The 21,714-nt window shown below is 38.1% G+C and overlaps 1 long non-coding RNA gene across 1 annotated transcript; it reads left to right on the top strand.

The window, feature by feature from the left end:
• The first annotated feature begins 13,152 nt into the window (after nt 1-13,152).
• Nucleotides 13,153-16,724, top strand: LOC145051115 (uncharacterized). Its single transcript, XR_013683448.1, has 3 exons — nt 13,153-13,480; nt 15,435-15,495; nt 16,584-16,724. It is a non-coding gene; the product is annotated as an uncharacterized LOC145051115 (long non-coding RNA).
• The last annotated feature ends 4,990 nt before the right edge of the window (nt 16,725-21,714 follow it).

Here is a 21,714-nt window from a genome sequence, read left to right as displayed (position 1 = left end):
TTGCCTTTCTTACGAAACCTGATAATCCCCTTCCAGGGTGAAACCTTCAATAAGACTAAATCCCCCACTTGAAACTCAAGATCCGATCGCCGTCAATCGACATAACTCTTCTGTCGACTCTGCGCGACCCGCAGCCGGTCGCGTACCTGCTGGATCAACTCGGTGGTCTTGAGCACCACCTCCGTGCTCCCCATGACCCGATGACCGACCTCGTCCCAACATACAGGGGTCCTGCACCTCCGACCATATAACATCTCGAATGGAGCTTGATCGATACTGGCATGATAATTGTTATTGTATGAGAACTCTACCAGTGGGAGATATGTATCCCAACTTCCTCCAAAATCTAGCATGCATGCCTGCAGCATGTCTTCTAATGTCTGGATCGTCCTCTCACTCTGTCCATCAGTTTGAGGGTGATATGTTGTACTGAAATGTAGCTGAGTACCTAGTTCTTCGTGAAACTTTTTCCAAAATCTGGATGTAAACCGAACATCCCTATTTGAAACCACCGACACGGCACCCTGTGCCTGGCCACCACTTCTCGAACATAGATGTCTGCTAACTTTTCTACGGATATGCTCTCGGTGATTGGAATGAAGTGGGCACTCTTTGTCAGTCTGTCCATAATGACCCATATGGCATCAACTCCCCTCGTCGTCCTCGGTAGCTTCGTAATGAAATCCATAGTGATCTCTTCCCACTTCCACATGGGAATGGGTAACGGCTGAACCTTTCCATCAGGTCGTTGGTGCTCGGCTTCGACCTTCCTTCAGGTCAAGCATCGCTCCACAAACCAAGCGATTTCTCGCTTCATGCAGGGCCACCAGTAACTAAGCCTCAAGTCTCTATACATCTTTGGTGCTCGCGGGTGTATAGAGAACTTAGACTTATGAGCCTCCTCCAACAGCCTTTGCCTCACTTCCCCTGCCAAAGGTACCCACACTCGTCCACATTGAGTCAAAAGGCCACGTCTATCCTTAACAAACATTGGACACTGACCCCGTATTTTCTCTGATTTCCAGTTTTCCTTCTTTACCCCATCAACTTGAGCCCCTCTGATCATATCCAACAAAGGTGACATCACTGACATCCTCATACAAATGTCCCTAACTTACAGAGTTTAATTTTTTTTTTCCGCTGATAAAATTCTACTCATCAAGTCTGGGGGTCCAACTCGTCGAGTAGAGATGCGTTTTCATGATATATCACAGATTTTTAGATGGACTCGTCGAGTTCAGGTACGGACTCGGCGAGTTGCTGACTCTGTTCGAAAATTTTTGAATTTTTTTTGCTTTTCTTTAACTTAATTCCACCACACCCCACACTCAATCTTTGCTTGTCCTCAAGCAATCATTTTAAGCTAATAAGAAAAATTATATTGAAAAATCCCAATAAAACACACAAACAAAAATAAAAGACTACAAGTAAAAACGAAAATGAAAGGGTAAAAGAAAGCGAACTCAAACAACGGGTTGCTTCCCGTAAGCACTTCTTTTTAGGAGTCTTTAGCTGGACTCCTTCTCGCTCTACATTGCAACATCTTTCTCCAAGTCTAACCGTTCTTCTCGTCTTTCTTCGGTTGGTATGCCCTCTTCATATCTCTTAAATCTATGCCCATTTACTTTAAAGCTCGACCCATCCTTGCTCCATAAATCAATCACCCCGTACGGATAAACATGCTTGATTGTAAAAGGCCTGGACCAACGAGTGCACTTTTTCCTGAAAATAGCTTTAGTCTTGAATTGTACAAGAGAACTTTTTGATTAGATTCAAATTCCTTATTACCCTTCAACCTTGCATCATGCCACCTTTTGGTCTTATCTTTATAAATCAATGAGTTAGTGTAAGACTCGTTCCTCAATTCTTCCAAAGCGTTCATTTGCGAAAGTTGATTGGCACGCAACTCACTTGGCTCAAAATTGCATCTTTTCAAAGCCCAATAAGCTTTATGCTCAAGCTACACCGGTAGATGACAATTTTTACCATATACTAATCTATTGGGTGTGGTTCTAATGGGTGTCTTGAATGCAGTCCGGAATGCCCAAAGCGCATCATCCAATTTATCCGCCCAATCTTTCCTATTGCTCCCCACCAATCTTTCCAAAATTCTCTTGAGTGCTCTATTAGTATTCTCAGTTTTCCCATTTGTTTAAGGATGGCATGGTGTTGAAAATCTATGGTGTACACCATATTTTTGCAACAATTTTGCTAGTTGATCATTAGCAAAATGGGTTCCCCTATCACTTATCAATGCCTTGGGTACTCCAAACCTAGAAAATAGTCTTTTAAGAAACTTCATCACGACCCTCGCATCATTGGTTGGTAGTGCTTGCGCTTCTGCTCACTTTTACACATAATCTACTGCCACAAGTATGTATTTATTTCCTTTAGATGAAGGAAATGGTCCCATGAAATCCACACCCCACACATCAAATATTTCACACACTTGGATGTTCTTTTGAGGCATTTCATTCTTTGCAGAAATATTACCCATCCTCTGGCAAGCATCACACTCTCTAACATAGGTGGCAACATCTTTGAAGATTGTGGGCCTATAAAACCCCGCATCAAACACCTTCTTGGCTATGTATTGCACCCCATGAAGTCCTCCTGCCGACCCATTGTGGCAATGCTCTAGAATGTCACAGATTTCATTGCCAAAAAACACATCTTTTAATATTCCCATCAATACAACTGCTAAAAAGATAAGGCTTATCCCATAAAAAATATTTAATTTCTGAAAAGAGCTTCTTTTTCTGTTGGTGAGTGAGCCATTTTGGATGAAAGTCGTCAGCCAAGAAATTTGCAATGTCTACATACCATGGTTCTTCCCCCATAATCACCATCAAGTATTCTTCCGGGAAGCCATCACCAACACCCTTGTCGTCCATCTTGTCCCTTTCTGGATTTTCCAGTCTAGATAGATGGTTGGCAACTACATTTTCCATCCCTTTCTTGTCCTTGATCTCTATGTCAAATTCTTGAAGTAAAATTAAGCACCCATCGGATCAATCTTGGTTTCGCATCCTGTTTGGCAAACAAATACTTGATAGCAGAATGGTCAGTAAAAGAGCAGTTTTACACAAAATAAGATATGGACGAAATTTGTCAAAGGCATAGACCACGACTAACAATTCATTCTCGGTTGTGGTGTAGTTTTCTTGGGCCGCATGTCTTGCTTGCATAATAAATGGGTTGAAAGTGCTTATCAACCCTTTGGCCAAGTACAACTCCTAAAGTAAAGTCACTCGCGTCGCACATTATTTCAAATGGTAAGTTCCAATTCGGGGTGATAATGATCAGGGCATTAGTTAATTTTTCTTTCAAATTTTCAAAAGCAGCTAAACATTGTTTAGAAAAATTAAAAGGTGCATCTTTCAAAAGCAATTGAGTTAAATGTCTAGTTATTTTGGAAAAATCTTTTATGAAACGGTGGTAAAAACCCGCGTGACCCAAAAAATTCCTAATGCCCTTTACATTGGTTAGTGGGGGTAATTTAGCAATGGTATCAATTTTTTCCTGATCCACCTCTATCCCCGCTTTGGATACTTTATGGCCTAAAACAATTCCTCCTTTCACCATAAAATGACACTTTTCCCAATTCAAGACCAAATTGGTCTTTTCACACCTAGCAAACATTAAGTCAAGGTTAGTATGACAATCATTAAAAGAAGAGCCAAAAATAGAAAAGTCATCCATAAATACTTCCATAAACGTTTCCACCATGTCGTGGAATATTACCGTCATGCATCGTTGAAAGTGATGGGCTTGAGCCATAAGAACTTTCCTATGTGCACATGCAAACCCTAATGCTTGGATCTAGGTTTCTCTAATTGAACATGCAATGTATCCAAGACTGTCATTTATAGATCTAGTGTAAACAAACAATTCATAACATATGAAATCAGATCCAGAAGAATACCTTGAGTTGCTTGCTTGAAACTTCTTGTTCTTGGAGCTTAGAGTCACAATTGTCACTCCTCTAATGGCTTACAAACACCTACTAGCAAGAGGATGATTTGAGAGAGGGAGAGAGGTGAGAAATCGGCCCTAGGGTTTCCTCAATCATAGAGTGGCCAATTTCCCTCACCCAAGGGATCTATTTATACTATGAGCTCCTAGGGTTTCACCCTAAACCCTAATTGGATAACTTAGCCTCAAAGCAATCCAAAGATCCTTCTAGATGATAACCTTGGACGATTTTAAGATATCCTTATCTTACAAATGGTCCACCCTTATTATCTATAAGGATTCATAGCCCAAAACACAACTATCACACATTTGACAGTTTATGCCCGTTTATTCAATTAATTTCTTTAAGTCACCAAATTAATTCCTAATTAATTTATGACCTATATCAATCAAATAATATTATTATTCCTTTAACATATTATTCTTATAATACTTTAATAATAATATCTCTTCTCTCTATATAAATCACCCTGTCAAGTTGCTATGGTGAAGGCAACCCAAAAGGACCATGCACAACCGGGTCAAGTACTTACCAAATATAGTTACAACCTTAGTCACGAGTCCAACAATCTCCCACTTGGATAAGTCTAGTAACTATAAATTGTAAACACAATCCAGTTAGCAATCGTAGCTCTCAAAGACGCTATCAACTCTGATCTTATCAGTATCCTGTCCTTTAGATAAGGGATCGTACAGTCCTCTGTTTTGATATCGTGCAGACAATCTCATGAAACATTGTCATACTTATTGTCTAGCAATTAGTTTCTCAATCTTAGATTTACTTGACATAGAACTTAATTGAACACATCAATTCAGTCCTGATCGGGCCCAATACATAAGTTAAATCAAATCATCTAGCGGCCGTGATATCGCTTTTACCCTCTTAGGATAAAAGTAACAGATAAACTTCGACTTATATGCATTTACTTATTCACTAATCAACTATACACAACAATGCGTTTTATGACATCAAATTACTGATGCGGTTTCGCATTATCAACGCACAACCAATTAGTAAACAATAAACCATATATCTTGGTTTCAAGACCATATGATATTATCGTCTTGCGATCACTTGCGGTACATTCCATGAAGTGATTCCAGCAAGCGCGGGTTTATTCCAATGTTCAAAACTTGTTCGTAAGCACTCATGAACGTCGTAGCAAGCCTTTGCTATGTCTAATACCATTTAGACAATCTACACACCAATTCATGACAATCTTCATTCATACCTACTTCCAACATATGAACGATTGTGGATCGTTTGAATAATTCGATTATTCTTAATAAACTCAATTATTCTGGAAGTCAAAACATGCAAAGTGAAACAATAGTTAAACAATTAACATAAGAAAAAACTTTTAAATTATACTCCTTTATTTAATCATCAAATGTCAACTACATTTATCTATTACGAGTTTCCAAACTATCTAATCTAAACTAATATCATCCTTCAACCCAATGCTCCTAGCGTGCTACAAGTGCTTAACCATACTCAGTCCCTTCGTAAGCGGATCTGTTGGGTTATCTTCTGATGATATCCTCTTAACCACGAGGTGTCCTTCTTCTACTCAATGTCTAATAAAGTGACACTTCCTGTCGATATGCCAGGATCTACCATGATACCTCGGTTCCTTGGTCAAGGCAACCGCTCCTTCATTATCACATAAAATTTTCATAGGCTCCTATATGGAAGACACAACTCCAAGGTCACCAATGAATTTCTTTAACCATATCGCCTCATTTGATGCTTCGCTCGCTGCAATGTACTCTGATTCGCACGTTAAATCAGCTACAATTTCCTGCTTGCAACTTTTCCAGGTCACTGCTCCTCCATTAAGGGTAAAGACCCAGCCCGACTGCGAACGGTAGTTGTCTCTGTCGGTCTGGAAGCTGGCGTCACTATACCCTCGCACCTTTAAGTCATCACTCCCTCCGAGGACTAAAAACCATTCCTTGGTCTTCCGAAGGTACTTAAGGATATTCTTGACCGCAATCCAATGAGCTCTGTCGGGGTTCCCTTGATATCTACTGACCATGCTCAAAGCAAAGGCCACATCAGGGCGAGTACAAGTTATAGCATACATGATCGAGCCAACTACGGAAGCGTAAGGTACTCGACTCATCTCAGCTATCCCGGCTTCGATACTCGGACTTTGAGTCTTACTCAACTTGGCATTACTTTGTATCGGTAGTTCTCCCTTCTTCGAGTTTTCCATACTAAAACGTTTTAGTACCTTATCTAAGTAAGTATTTTGACTAAATCCTATTAGTCTCTTACTTCGTTCTCTCACTATCCTTATTCCCAAAATATAGGAAGCCTCTCCGAGGTCCTTCATAGCGAAGCACTTCCCGAGCCAGGACTTAACTTCCTGAAGAGTCGGAATGTCGTTTCCCATGAGTAGTATGTCATCGACATACAAAACGAGGAAGCTAACTATACTCCCACTGGCTTTGACATATACACATGATTCATCTTCACTTCGTATAAATCCAAACTCTTTGACTTTCTCATCGAAGCAAAGATTCCATCTGCGAGATGCTTGCTTAAGTCCATAAATGGAATTCTCAAGCTTGCACACTCTATTGGGTTGTTTCGTATCGACAAAACCTTCTGGCTGAGCCATGTAAACATCCTCAGCCAACTTCCCATTAAGGAAAGCGGTCTTGACATCCATCTGCCATATCTCATAATCATGAAATGCAGCAATGGCTAGCATCACCCTAATAGATTTTATCTTGGCAACTGGTGAGAAGGTCTCATCATAGTCAACTTTGGGAGATTGAGTAATGCCCTTCTCCATCGATCGTGCCTTATACATGTGCACATTCCCATCCTTGTCGGTCTTCTTCTTGAAGATCCATTTGCACCCAACCGTCTTACCTCCGGGCACATTGTCAAGCAAATTCCAAACTTGGTTGTCATACATGGACTGAATATCGCTGTCCATCGCCTCTTTCCATTTAGCAGACTCCGGGCCTGCCATGGCTTCCTTATAGCTGTTAGGTTCATCTAGATTTACTAGTGTACTGTCACTAATATATGTGTCCCCTTCGGTAGTAATATGAAAACCATACAACTGAGGTTGAACTCTAACTCTTTCGGAACGTCTAAGAGGTAAGGATTGTTCAATCGGTTCAACCGGAGTTTCCTCCTCGGGTTGAGCACTAGCGGTCGAGGTTCCTTCATCACTCGACTCTTGAATCTCATCAAGATCGATTTGCCTCCCACTATCTCCTTGGCTTATGAGTTCTCGCTCTCGGAAAACCCCTCTCCTCACAACGAAGACAACATTGTCACTCGGTCTATAGAAGAGATATCCAAAGGATCTTTGCGGGTAGCCAATGAAAATACATCGCTCACTACGAGGTTCGAGCTTGTCGTGAGTCTCTCATCTTACGAAAACCTAACAACCCCAAACCTTGATATGTGCCAACGAGGGAGCTTTCCCTGTCCACATTTCGTGAGGTGTTTTGACAACCTTCTTTGTAGGGACTCGGTTAAGGATATGGGCGGCAGTATCTAAGGCATACCCGCAGAATGAGATAGGTAGTGAAGCACGACTCATCATAGAACGGACCATGTCTAACAAGGTTCGATTACGCCTTTCTGCCACACCATTAAACTGCGGTGTCCTAGGTGGCGTCAATTGCGAAACTTGATGTGCACAAAAGTACCCATTAATTTTCATATTTATAACCTAACAAACTTAAACTAACTATGCACTTATAGGCAGTGTACTTAGTCGGATTACAGTATAGCTTGGGTAAGTCGGGTGTCGATCACAGGGAACGGTGTTACTAATTAATCTATTTGCTATCAAATTAACCTAATTATTAACAAGTTTAAAAGGGTTTTATCTGATTTTACAAGATCAGACGAACTTAACTCAAGTTCAATAAGTAAAAACACACTCTTGTCTAGTTTGAATCCACTTCTTCCTTATGGCTAGCTAATGATTATGGATTATCAAGTTGGTTTTAATTGTATTAGTAATTTAGTTCTAACTTTACCAATAATTAACTAATTCATGTCAAACTATGTATGGTCACACACAATTAAACACATAATCAATTATGAATATAAATATGCTATGTAAGATTTATTATGTAAACGCAATTATAGTCACAATCCACGTTCTCTAGCACAACTAAGTTTATTTATTCTAATTACTAACTAAGATTGGTCAATCCTAGCTCTAACAATTCAATGTTCACTAAATCATTAGGTAAACAAGTTCATGCAGTTAATGGTCACTAAGCTACACAGAACATGACATTAAGCAACTAGAGAAACAAACACAAGCATGCTAGGTAATATAAATCAAACACAAGCAATTTTACCAACTAAATAAATCCATAAAAATTGAGCTATTCATAAGTTGGAAGCTTCATCTAGCTAAACAAGAGTAGCAAGATTCAACTGTTCAGAATAGCAACTAACACACTAACACAAATCAAAGTGTAATAAAACATGTTCCTAATTAACTAAAATATGGACCTTCACTCTTTTTGGTGTTGAAAACCCTTTTCCAGAATTCTCATGCCACGTCGTGGCTAGCCAGGCCACGTCGTGGGTTTAGTAATTTTCGTGGATTTATTCATCTCTTGTGTTCCAAGTCTCCCATGTTCTACATATTGTCACTTTTGGTCCCTCTCTTCGAAAATACTTTTAATTGACTGAAAATAACAATTTAAAGTCATAAGTACCATTATTCTAAACATATTATCAACTTATTAATAAAAATATACTTAAATATTGCCTAAAAATAGGTATAAATATGGCAATATCAAAATACCCCACATTTAGGCTTTGCTTGCCCTCAAGCAAATTTAAACTTAACCCTTGATTACTAACATCACATAGAACAATCCGACTCCAGCTCAGCCATTATGCCAAGACCTCAACGCATGCATTTGTGTCTAAAATTTTCCTAAAGTACCCCGATACTTTAAATACTCACAATCTTCATAAACACTCGCCCACTTTTTCCGAACAATGCTTATTTTATGCAACCCTCCGAATCCATCCGCAGAAAACCTCCTATCCTCAAGGTATTTTTAGTTTGAGCAACCTAAGCATACATAATCTAGAATTACAATCTATGATACCACTATGGAGCTCTTTTGGAATTCTTTACTTCCTTGATAATTTGATCTTTGATCTCTTTGAATTCACCACCTTGTTGTTTGATTTTTGGTATCTTCAACTTTTTTTGAATTTCTTGGAATTTTGATCTTTTGATCTTCACTTTAATTGCTCCAAAATTCTTCAAACTTTTCTTGCAATTGTCTCTCTTTTTTTTATTTTTATTATTACATGTACCTCACTTTTTTCTCACTCAAAACCTACATGCTTAAGCAGAGGCGCTCAACCTCAACCTTTATTGGTTATGGATAATAATTTTCCTGGATACATTTCAGGTTTAGGCTGCTAAACATATTGCATCCCTCAAACCAAGCGGGGTTGTGTTTTTGTTCCATGATTTCACTAAAATAAGGGAGGCCACAAATGCACTATAACGTGTATTGGCTCAACTAAACATTTGAACTTTTATCAGATCATCCCACATAACACTAGCAACTACAGTTCAAATTATTATTACTAGATTCAATTATTAAAAATTTCAAATTTCAAATTTCAAATTTCTACTATCAAATTCTATCATTATCTAGCAATTTACTTTTTCTACCCCTACCCCACACTTATTTCATACAATGCCCTCATTGTATGCATAAAATAAATCAAAATTAAAGAAAAGGGAGAAAAGGAACGGACTCCCCTGGGATAGCGGTGTAAGCATCTCCAAAAGTGTGGAAAACTTGCATCCTGAATATGGACCTCTCAAAAATAGAAAGTTGATGTAGAACTGGATGAATATGTAAATAAACTGTAACGCCCGGGTTTCAGGGCTAAGCATTTTCGTCAATGTAATAGTCTAGGTCAACTATTGTAACTCTTTTTGAAGTAATAAAGATGAAATATTTGAGTATTATGTGAATTATGTGTGTTTATGTGCTTATTATTTAATTACAAATGTATAATTAATAAAGAATAAAAATAAGCGTCAAAATTAAAGTGTGAGATAATCCCGATATATCTACATAAACTTGTAGAATATGTCTCAAGGTTTCCATACATATAAAGAACGCCGAAATCCGAGTTATAACGAAGAAGTTATGACCCGTTGAAGTTTCACGACGGAACTGGCACGGTATCGGAAAGCGTAAATAGTGAATTTACGATAGAGCGAGATTTAGCCTTGGCGATCTAAACGAAAGTCGTAGAATATGTTAAACTAAGAACATCGATAAAAAGAACGCCCAAATCTGACTTCGTATGAAGAAGTTATGATTTTTCGAAGTTTCGGAATAGCAGTGTACAACCCGAAATTCGAATATTAGATCGAGTGATTTTTAGCTGACACGACCTAAACGAGAATCGAAGATCTCGTTGAGAGTAGCGTAACGAGAAAAAGATGGGTGAAAACGGATGTCGGATGAAAAAGTTATGAGGATTTAACGAACCAATCCTGTCCCGGCCTGTTAATAATATAAAATTTAAAATCGAGCCAAAACTAGCCAACGGATTCTAAATGAAAGTTGTAGATTACGTTCCCACCTTCGCGTGGATATAAAGAACGTCGAAAACGGAGATCGTACGCGAAAGTTACGAATTTTTGAAGTTGTAACTCGAAATTGCGAAATCTGATGCTAGAACGATGACGTGGCAAGATCCTGACCATCGCTTGCAGATCACGGCTCGCTTCGGATGGCCAACACGTGGTCCTCGCTTACGCCCCACGTCCGAAGTCAGTACGCCCCGCGTACCCTCGCCCTTATCTCTTCCGGAGTGCAAGACAACTGGTCCGAGGTGGCGCCCTTATCCGAGCCATTACGCCCAGCGTAGGTCCGAGGTACGCCCAGCGTACCGAGGCCTCGCAGGCTATAAAAGGCAGCGAAGGCAGCTCCATTTTTCACACCAAATCACTTCTCTCTCTAACTTCTTTCTCTCTCTACAATCCCAAACCACCCCTAAGCCCTAGATAAAACCCCTAGCACCCTAGGGAAGCCCCGAGGCTCCCGGAGTCCCGAGAAAAAAGAGTCTTTCGGTTTCGAAACGCTGCTCCAATTAAGTTCCGGTTTTCGATAAAATCCGTTGTAAGTGTGCTACGCTTATGCAATTTTTAATATAACTTTCAAATAATTATAGGAATGTTATTAGGTCTTTAAAATAATTATTTGGGCTATTATTATGAGTTATATTGAGTGTTATTAACGCTTATATAATAATAATAATAGTCAGACAATTAATTTGTTGCGGTTATCGTTAGACTAAACCCTAGTGGTATCGATACTAGGTTTTATCGAAGGAAAATCGTTTTGAGAGTATCGAAGCGCTGTCTGAGTGCTGAGTCACCACCTTTCAGGTGAGTGCATAGTTACTTTCAGCTTACACATAGATATGAAGTATTTATATAAATTACGTGTTATGTGTGCATATTATCTGAATACTTGCTATCTATTCTAGATGTACATTGTTATACATGTTTTCAATGATTTAAACTGCTCGCAACCTGTAGGTGTTTGTGAACGATGTGGGATCAGATCTAACCCACTTTCACCCCCCATTATAGGGTTCGACGTCCCCGTCGAACACATCGACTCGTGCCCTAGCCCTGATACCATTTGTAACATCCCCCTCTGGCACGTATCACAATATTGTCCGCTTTGGGTCACTCGACACGAGGACTTCCCAGGGGGTCACCCATCCTGGTACTACTCCCGCCCGAGCACGCTTAACTGCAGAGTTCTTATGGGATCTGCTGCCCTCACGGCTTTAAAACGCGTTGTGACAAGGAAGGTATCCACACCCCTTTATAAGGAAATGTTTCGTTCTCCTTCCAAGCCGATGTGGGATCAGATCTAACCCACTGCCTACCCTTACTACGTATTTTTAGGAACTTGCCCTCGATCGCTTCCCTTTCATTCGTGCTACCCCTTCTTATTTCGAAATATATATTTTCCAGAGGTAATATCTAACCCAGAAGTGAACAAATTGTTCCTAATCTCTTCTTTATTAGGTGGTGAATTAACACTTAGTGCTAATTTAGAATGCAACTTAAGCATCAATGCGGATTTAACGCTCAGTGCAGTTGGTGATTCAGCAAAACTTATACTGCTCTCATAATTCAGATAATATCTAACTAGATGATCTTTTTCAACTAGGTCACCATGGTTGGATCATGATTTCCATGATCCTAATTTCTCGCAATCTAGACTGTAGAACTAGAATTAGGGAAACATTAATTTGATTATAGCTAAAGATTTGGGCTCTTCCCTTGAGGAATTAACCCAAAATAATCAAAGAGCTCTTCAAGTCATCACCTCTCAAATTATACAATTTTATCCGGCTGAGTTCTAATAGAATGTGTCACGAATTGAATTTCGGGACGAAATTCTTTCAACCGGGGGATACTGTGACAACCGTCAAAATTCGAGTCGGTTCTAGATTTGACTAGACTTAGTTGTACATATAGGCACTACACACACTAGACTTAGTAACTGGAAGCTAAGTTATAACCTACTAGAAACCTGGAAACAATTAGAATCAATGGATAGTGTACTTAGATTTCACATTGATATGTGAATTCTACATCTACTGAGCTGTACTGACTATCCATATTTGGGTCACTCTTTGACTCGAACAAAATTTCATGAATCATATACACACATTATGCACTTGACCTAGTTGTAGAAATTAGGTCGGAGTCTCATAGAAACTTAAGTCAAAGTTGTAGACTAGGACTAGTATACTTGATTCCTCAATTTCGCTTGAATCTCGGAATCACTACATAGAATGCCAATAAACCGATAAAAAAAATATTACAGACATTATTTCTAACTTGAATAAGAGTTATGAAACTCTAAAATAGTTTGAAGTCTCAAAATTTAATTAATTTTGATATCCAAAGACTTACAAACTCTCAAAAACCCTAAATGCCCTAAAAACTCATATTTATAAACTTTAACCTTAAAAATTTCTATAAAAATAATTATGAAACTTATAATATGATCTTATAATAATAAAAATTATGAGAATGCAATTAAGAAAAATAAAATTTAATTCATTAGTATTTAACCTTATTTCTATGCAAAAAAATCAAGGTTTTGTGAATGAAAATTAAAATAAGGTGCATATTTTATAAAAACTTGATATTTTTATAAAATAAAGTTATAATTTTATAAAATTTAAGAGAGGGAGACCCTCTCTCCACTCCAAAGTCGGACTCCCTCCTCCCAAGATGCCTCTCCTCTTCCCAACACAAAATGATTCTTCTTCTCTCTCACACTCCATCTTCCCTCATTTTCTCTCATTTCTCTCTCACACTCTCACACACATTTTCTCTCTTCCTCCCACTATGAACCACGAAATTTTACAGCCAACATGTCCAAGAACACTCAAGATACTCAAAATCTTCATCATCTAATGGTATTCATTAAGGTAGAACACCATTTCCTTTCATTTTCCTTCAAGTTTTCATGGATTTTCTTGCATTTCTTTGTTCTTCTACACCATTCTAATGAAAGATCATGAACACATAAACATACACACACCCAAACTCATGGTTTTGATGATGATGGTGGTAGGATTTCACCCAAAAACAACATGCATGTTGTTAATGGTGAAATCCAAGGACCAAAACCTAAGTCAAAATCAACATAATGCCCTTTTATACAAGTTTTGGGTAAAAATCACCACATGCATCCAAAGTTTTCTATCAAAAACGATTTTTAAACATTTCAAACTCATGAATGGTCTTCAAAACAACATGCATGAGATGATCTTCAAGTTTAGATGCTTGATGATCAAAGTTGTTGTTCAAAAGCTTTCAAATATGTTAATGAAAGATTTATTTCCAAATAAATATCTAAAAATCATTTTCTGACCAAATACGATTTTTCCCAGATTCTCATCAACAAAATAAGATGCTCTGTAAATTTCCAGAAGATAATTCATTTTTCTCGAATTATTATAATTAATGCAATAAAATAGGGCAATAAATCATATAAAATACTTACAGAGGTCTATAAATCCGGAATAAATTCGTGGATGACCCCTATGGTGAATAATGACCTCTCATTAAATTTAATCGATTTATGTTTCTTTTTAGTATGATTTTCCATTTTCTTTTTTTTTGGGTATAATAAATCACAAAACCACTTTAGGAAGTGTGAAAATTGTATCTAAACATTTTCGCAGCTCTTAACTGTGGTGTGAGACGGTGAAAAATAATTTCAGAATTTTTCATCATGTCTTCCTATTTTTCCCAATTTTTGGTAATTATAATGGCCTAAAAATAGGAAAAATAGTTCTGATTATCCAAAATTCATGAAATTTTACCAGAACATTATTTTGTACAGTAGGAGGTTACATAAAAATGTTGATGATTTGTATATACTGTATACTATTTTTCTCCTATTTTCTAAGGTTAAATACACTTAAATAAACATAAATACCCAAAACCGGATTATACAATATGAAAACCACTTTTATTATTTCTTCCAGATTACTTACACTCTAAGTGATGTTACAAAAATTTTTGGTAATTGATTTTAACTTTTTATTATTTATTCTTCAATTAATGATTATTTAAGGGGATAAAACAAGGAAAAATAGAAATACCCACTGAAAAATATCTTTTATATTTTTCCCAGCCTATTTATGTATAATAACAGTTAAATGAAAAGTTTGGATAATTTTTGGAAACTGTTTTATATTTATTTCAATTTTTATTAGAGTAAATGCATAAAAATCATAAAAATTGGTTAAACAGTTTAGAAACCCATTTTTATATTTTTCGCAGACTAATTATGTGTAATGACATTACTATAAAAAGTTTGGGGCACTTTCTTCACTGATTTCTATTTTTCATGAATTTTTATATATTTAGAGATTTAAATATATGAAAAATGGTTATGCATATCCATAATCCATGAAAAATTATCTGGTAGTCTTTTAACACATTTAGAACCAAAATATGAAGTTTGGTAATTTTTATTTACTGTTTAGTGTTTTTCATAATTTTATGGTTATTCAAGAAACTAAAGTGTTAAAAAATCGTTAGACAAATCAAAAATTCAAGAAAATTTATCTTGAGGTCTTTTACTTCAATTAAAACTAAAATGCAAAGTTTGGGAAATTTTAGAACTAAATTGATTTAGTTTTGAATATTTAATCATTGGAACACCTCTAAAATGTTAAATATTAACATTTCAATAATCCGCTTAAATTGTTATATAACAATTGATTCTTTGAAACTTAATTTCCACAGAAAAATATTTATAATTTATCAATATTCAATTGTGACTCAGTATTGGCATAATTCTATTGTAGTAGTAAGTATACTAGTGTTACATTTCGATTAGAGACTCACTAGTGAATACCAATATTGTAGGAATCGGTAGTGGTACACGTGGAACATAGTCAAGGCACCATTTGCATCATCTCAATGTATTGTGAGTATTCGCCACTCCCCTTTTTCGGTTTTTATGTTTTGGGGTGGAAAAGCATGTCCTAAACTACTTATGTTCGTTGTATTTATTTGACTCGTATAAATTTGGTTACTATATTTTGCATATTGTGAATATTCACCACTCCCCTATTTTCGGTTTTTAAATGTTTTGGGGTGGAAAAGAATGTCCTAAACTATTTATATTCGTTGTATTTATTTGACTCGTATAAACTTGGTTGCTATATTTTGCATATTGTGAGTATTCACGCACTCCCCTATTTTCAGTTTTATGTTTTGGGGTGGAAAAGCATGTCCAGAAAAACTACTATTTGTATGTTGTATTTAAATTGATTTGTATCAAACACGATTGCTATTGTATTGCTATGTTTCTTTATGTATGTCTATGCAACACGGAACATGAGAACTTATCGTACTAAGGCCCTTCCCTTATCTCTAACCATTAACTCTTTGAGCCAATGGTCATTATGGATAGCGCTATTAGGAATTGACAGCTCCTCACTCGCCCTATTGCTGGAGTGCATGATACCATATTCATCTATGGAACGATAAGCATAGATCTCGATAGGGCTTCAGTCATAGGTTTGGTTGAGACTCATTGTTTGCTCATACACATACAAACTCGTTTCTCGTTATAGCAATAAACTTGTTATCAATAATAGCAATCAACTGGTTTCTCATTATAGCAATGAACTCTATTTCTCATTACAACAACAAACTTTTACTAGTGGAAACTTATATACATGTTTTAGCAATGAAATTGTTTGCTCCTTGTAGCAACGAAATTGACAGCTCATTTTAGCAATGAAACTTGTTTACTCGTTTGAGTAACGAACTTTATCTTCCATGAAAATATGAATGTTGCATCTTATTCGGGCAATATACTTTATCTCTCATGATGACAAAGAACTTTGTTTTTACAAACTTATTTACTCATTTTAACAATATACTTGTATTATTGGAAACTTTTATCAAAACTTTTGATTTCAACCCATGGAACCAAGATTATTTTGTTTATTTGTGAGTACTCACCAACTATTTTTTAGTTGACGCTCGTTTTACATGCTTTTTCAGGAATTATCGAGTAAGTGGCACTTAGGGACACTTCACTGTTAGGAGCATTTGCATGTGTTGTATTCCAATTTTCATTGTAATTTCTTTTCAAAGTTGTTCAAACCCATTGTAAAATTGTAATGATTTTTAATACTATGGTTGGTGTTGTCTTTTAACTTTGCTATGAAACCCTTTGTACTGCCACACCCTGTGTTTCCGCTTTAGCGGGGTGTGACATAGGTCCCTTATGATAGGTGTTTAGGGACGTAAAGTGAGGATAACGGGAACGGGTAATCGGGTTATTGTTGATTGGTGAAATTATTAAACTTATTTATTGTGGGTTGAAAACCCTATGTGCTCACCAGGCTCCCAAGCCTGACCCACTCAGTTTTATGTATTACAGGTAGTGGCGCTTGAGCATAGATATGATGTTGGACGAGGGATTACGGATATAGGCATGTAGATATGAAATAATGTAGTAAGGCTTATATTGTACTGTTTATGCTTTTGATCTGCACGAACATGACATCCCAAGTCTTTTAATGAAATACACTTCTATGGAAATGCTTTTGATAAATCTTTATCATATTTTGTTTTGAGACAAATTCCGCAACACTTTCATTTAAAATGTTACTATGATTTTTAAACAAATCATAAACAAACCGGTCTTTTCTGGCTGTGATTTTGGGGATGTCACATAGACCACGAACATGACTCGAAACTTCAATTCTTCAAAGTGGGTGCTAGTAAGTAGAAAAATGTGGGAAGGGGTAAACTGATACACGTCGTGGCACAGAGTACCACGTCTATTAGATGAAAACGCGAACAGAAGGCTGCTTTAATTCTTCAAGTTGTATGAGAGCCACAACGTGGCGTAAGGAGCCCACGTCGTGGAAACTGAACATCAACTAGAATGCCTTATTGCTTAATTCATCCTAGCAGCTTGACCAGTGTCTAAATGGGTTAGAATCTTCTATGTAAATATACTTCCCAACTGTAACCTCTCTCCTACTAACGTACCCCACACTTATCTTGAATTGTGGGTTCCAACTCACAACTTTAAGCTTCCTTGACTTGACTAGACAAACACGACTCTTGACTTAACCTTATATGCTCCTGAGAATTCCAATGCTAATCTGAAAAACGGAACAACCCAAAAGAAATAAAAGAGTAACATCATAGTTCAACAAAGTCTTACATTACAAACCAAATTCAAACATAAAAGAACACTACTTAAAACAAAACAAAAGAAAATAAATAGAAAAGAAAAATCAATCATCATCTCCTTGTCCCTGCGCTCCACTTGGTCCTGCCCCGTCATTCTACGGATGCCAAAGCTCCTCCTATGTTGGAAAATAAGGATAATGTGGTGGCATAGAAGGTGGCCGGGTCACACCCAAATGCGAATAAATACCCACAGTAAGCTGAGTATGATAAATAGCATACCCCCGGAGGTTATCCAAATAAGTTCCCACCCGACTCTAAAAAGGGTCGGTGGGCACTCCCTGTACATGCTGTGAAGCAGCACGCTCTCTCTCCGTCTCTCCTCTAGCTCGCACATTTCGACGCCGCGGTCTGGCTGATGGTTGCTGCCCTGGCTGCGCCTCCTCCTGCTCCTCATCTATCGGCGATATAACAAAACGACCCCCGACATTCACCACTATCCGCATAACTGCCAAGACTTGAATGGTTAAATCAGTGTCCGGGAATCGGGTAAGATTCCTCACAAAGTCTTGGGTCAAAATATGATACGACCTAGCAAGGCGAGTAACCAAATGTCCCCCCGTAATCGGACTCCCGGGCCTAGAATTAGCCGCTTTCTTCCCCATGAACCTCGCCAACATATACGGTAAATCACAGCAAACCCCAGGGGTAATAAGAGTCCACAGATAAAACAAATTCTGAATAGGGACTTTATTGCCATGGTGCTTGTGATTTATAGAACAAGTGATAAGGTGATGTAGAAATTGGAAAACAGGATTCCGAATTTATGACTCACTCGAGTCACGAGTATTATACTCATGGTTGGAAATACTCCGCCAGAACTGGACATCCATAATACCGAGATTAAAATCCCGCACACATCGAAGTAGGAATGGTATGAAAAACCGAGATTGAGTCTCCACTTTGGTATAAAGTCCCATCCGCCAAGCGAATTCCCGAAGAGTACATTCCATATAAACAGCACCCAAGCAGAACACAAGTGCCCGGTTGTAAGTAAAGTCAATGGTGCGTTCCTCGAAGCATACGGTAGAGAAAAACTCCATCGATAACTCCCGGTACACGGGTTCTTGAATTGCATACAAATTCCTCCACCCGTGACAAGTGAAAGAAAAATGATCCCTTTCGTATGTTTTCGTCCAATAGCATTCTAATTCAGCAACCATTCCCACACCACCGAGCCATCCCCAATCGATAAGCAGAGCTATCGCAAATTCCCTGTTGTACAACCATCCCAACCGATTTTCATATGTAGTCGACAATGGTCGGGGAATGTTTTGTGGAAACTGATATAAAGGATGTATAGTCGCCACATCAATCGGATTTTCCTCCTGTGGAACAGCCCTTCGAGGTGCCATTTTTGCCAGAAATCACGACTTGCCAAGCTCGCCACGTCGTGGACCGCAGTCGGGACATGGGTATAGATCGGTTACTTTATATGCGATTTCAAACAAAAACAATGCTTGGGTTTTTTCCTATGGATATTCAAAGGACATGCAACCTAGAATCAACAACTAATTTCAACCAATTTCGTGAATCTCATTATTCACATAAACTCTAAGCATGAAAATGTAAAATTGTAAGAAATAACTATAATTAATGGGTAGAATACATACCAAATGGAATTTAGACGACAAGAAATTCGAAGGATTTGGAATACAAATTAAGAAATCGGCTGTGGGGACCCTCTTGTTTCCATTCGTGAGGCAACATGCAAATGGGGAATGGGGAATGTGCGGTCAAAGGGTTTTAAGAAATGCCCCCCCCCCCCCCCCATGACTTTTTAAAGGCCACATCGTGGCTAGCTTTGCCACGTCGTGGACTTTGAAAGATTATGAGCTGTTTTTTTTTTTTTTAAATTTCATCTGATCCCGTAATTACTCTTTAACCACGACGTGGCTTTATCAGACCACGACGTGGCATATGTCTGATCGCAAAAATTGTGTAAAATCACACATTTTTAACTAACTACTTTGCATTTTATTTATTAATTAAAGCTCCCCACAGCTAATTCTTTACTAAGTATCAGTTATTAGACGATGAGTTGATATCTTTCCTAATTAAAAACACAAAAATTAAAAGAAAAGAAAATGCAAACAAAGCTCGGGTTGCCTCCCGAGAAGCGCTTCTTTTTCTTGGAGTCTTGAGCTGGACTCCGTGCCTCCTACGTTGAGTCTTCGGAAGAATCCACCACTAGGATCTTTTGTTCTTTGAATCGCCTCTTGTAAGCTTGAACTCACCTTTTGTACGCCTTCTTTGAATTCTCTTTTTTAGCTTTGACCTCTTCTTCAAGCTTGCGTTTGGTCCCTTTAGTTTCCTCCCTGCATTCCATAGCACCCTTCTCTTCTTTCACCACTGGCTTTGTTACCCTTGAAGTGACCTCCTCTTCATCACTTGTCATCTCCTCCTCCTTGCTTACCCAAGAAGGTGGACTCTTGTAAGCAATGACTTCAACCAAAAATGGAACAGATGCTCTTGGTTTTGTTCTTTTGACTTGATGAACTGTCTTGATCTCTTCTTCCATAAGCTTTCCTAGTTCTTCTAGTTCATTATCTTCATTGATTGTGAGCACCTCTTCTTGAACATGAGTCCTTTGGAAGCCATCTTCTATCCCAAAAACTTCTTTTTCATCACCCACCCTCAAGGTGAGCTTGGACTCGCGAATATCAACAAGAGCTCCACCAGTGTTAAGCAATGGACGACCAAGGATAATTGGAACATCGGGGTCTTCCTTCATATCCAACACTACAAAATCTATTGGAAAAACAAATTTTCCAATTTTTACCAAAATATTCTCCACAATGCCCTGTGGTTGTGTCACTGAACGGTTCGCCATGTGAATCGTCATTTTTGTAGCCTTCATCTTCTGAATTTCCAATTTTTGATAAAATGAAAAAGGCATCAAATTAATGCTAGCCCCAGAATCGGCTAAAACATTAACCTTCATTTTATTACCAAACTCACACGGAAGAGTGAGGCGTCCAGGATCTCCCATCTTCTTCAGTGTCTCTCCCAACACAGCTTTTGAGCTTTGTTCACTTAGAATCACCTTAGAATGCTTCTTTAATTGCTTGTGAGTGTCTATCAAATCTTGCAGCAATTTCTGATGCTCGGGAATTATGGATAAGGACTCGACAAAGGGAGTATTAATCGGGATCCCCTTCACATGCTTGACAAACTCTCTTTGCTCTTTTTCCAGTGGACTAAGGGTGGCTTGGGAAGGAAAAGGCAAAGGCGGCTGATAAACCGGAACGGGCTCAGAAACTTTTTATTCAGACAAGAGCCACGTCGTGGCCAGAGAAGTGCCACGTCGTGGCGAAGCTGTTTCAGCAACCCCTTCAACTTCAAACTTTGGCTTCTTTGGTTTTGGATCGGGCTGCTGTGGTTCTTCTTCCAATGCCTCCAGGAACCGAGAGATTGCTTGTTCTTCAGTATCGATGGCCATTACATGAGATTGGGTCTTCACTTCGGGATTCTTCGGGGACAACTTTTCATGAACCAGAGTAGCTAGTTGACAAAATTGTACTTCAAGGTTATGGATGGAGGCTTGCTGATTCTTTATTAAAGTTTGTTGTTCAATAATAGCGGAATCAGTGGCATCGTGTCTCTTTTCCGAAGCTTCCATAAACTTCATCAATATGGTCTCTAGATCGGGTTTCTTTTCAGTTGGTGGCTTCTCCTTTTGATAGAAGCCTCGACCTGTCTGCCTATACATCTCTTCTTTTTGCTTCTTATACTCTTTATATGGCAGCCACTCCTTCTTTGGTTTCCTCCAGTCCTCATCAAACTTATCCCCACTCGAGTAGCACACTTGCACTTTTCTGTTCCCAAACTCATCTAAATTGCAGTCCTTGGTCAAGTGTGGACCACTACATCTCTCGCAACCCACTCTTATGGCATGAATTGACTTGTCCATTTGTGTCATCCTTTG

This window comes from Lactuca serriola, chromosome 5 (genome assembly GCF_051521515.1).
Source record: "Lactuca serriola cultivar US96UC23 chromosome 5, Lser_US96UC23_V15, whole genome shotgun sequence".
NCBI classification, from domain to species: Eukaryota; Viridiplantae; Streptophyta; class Magnoliopsida; order Asterales; family Asteraceae; genus Lactuca; species Lactuca serriola.
Note: the sequence above shows the minus strand (reverse complement) of the source record. Positions and strands in the feature narration are given on the sequence as shown.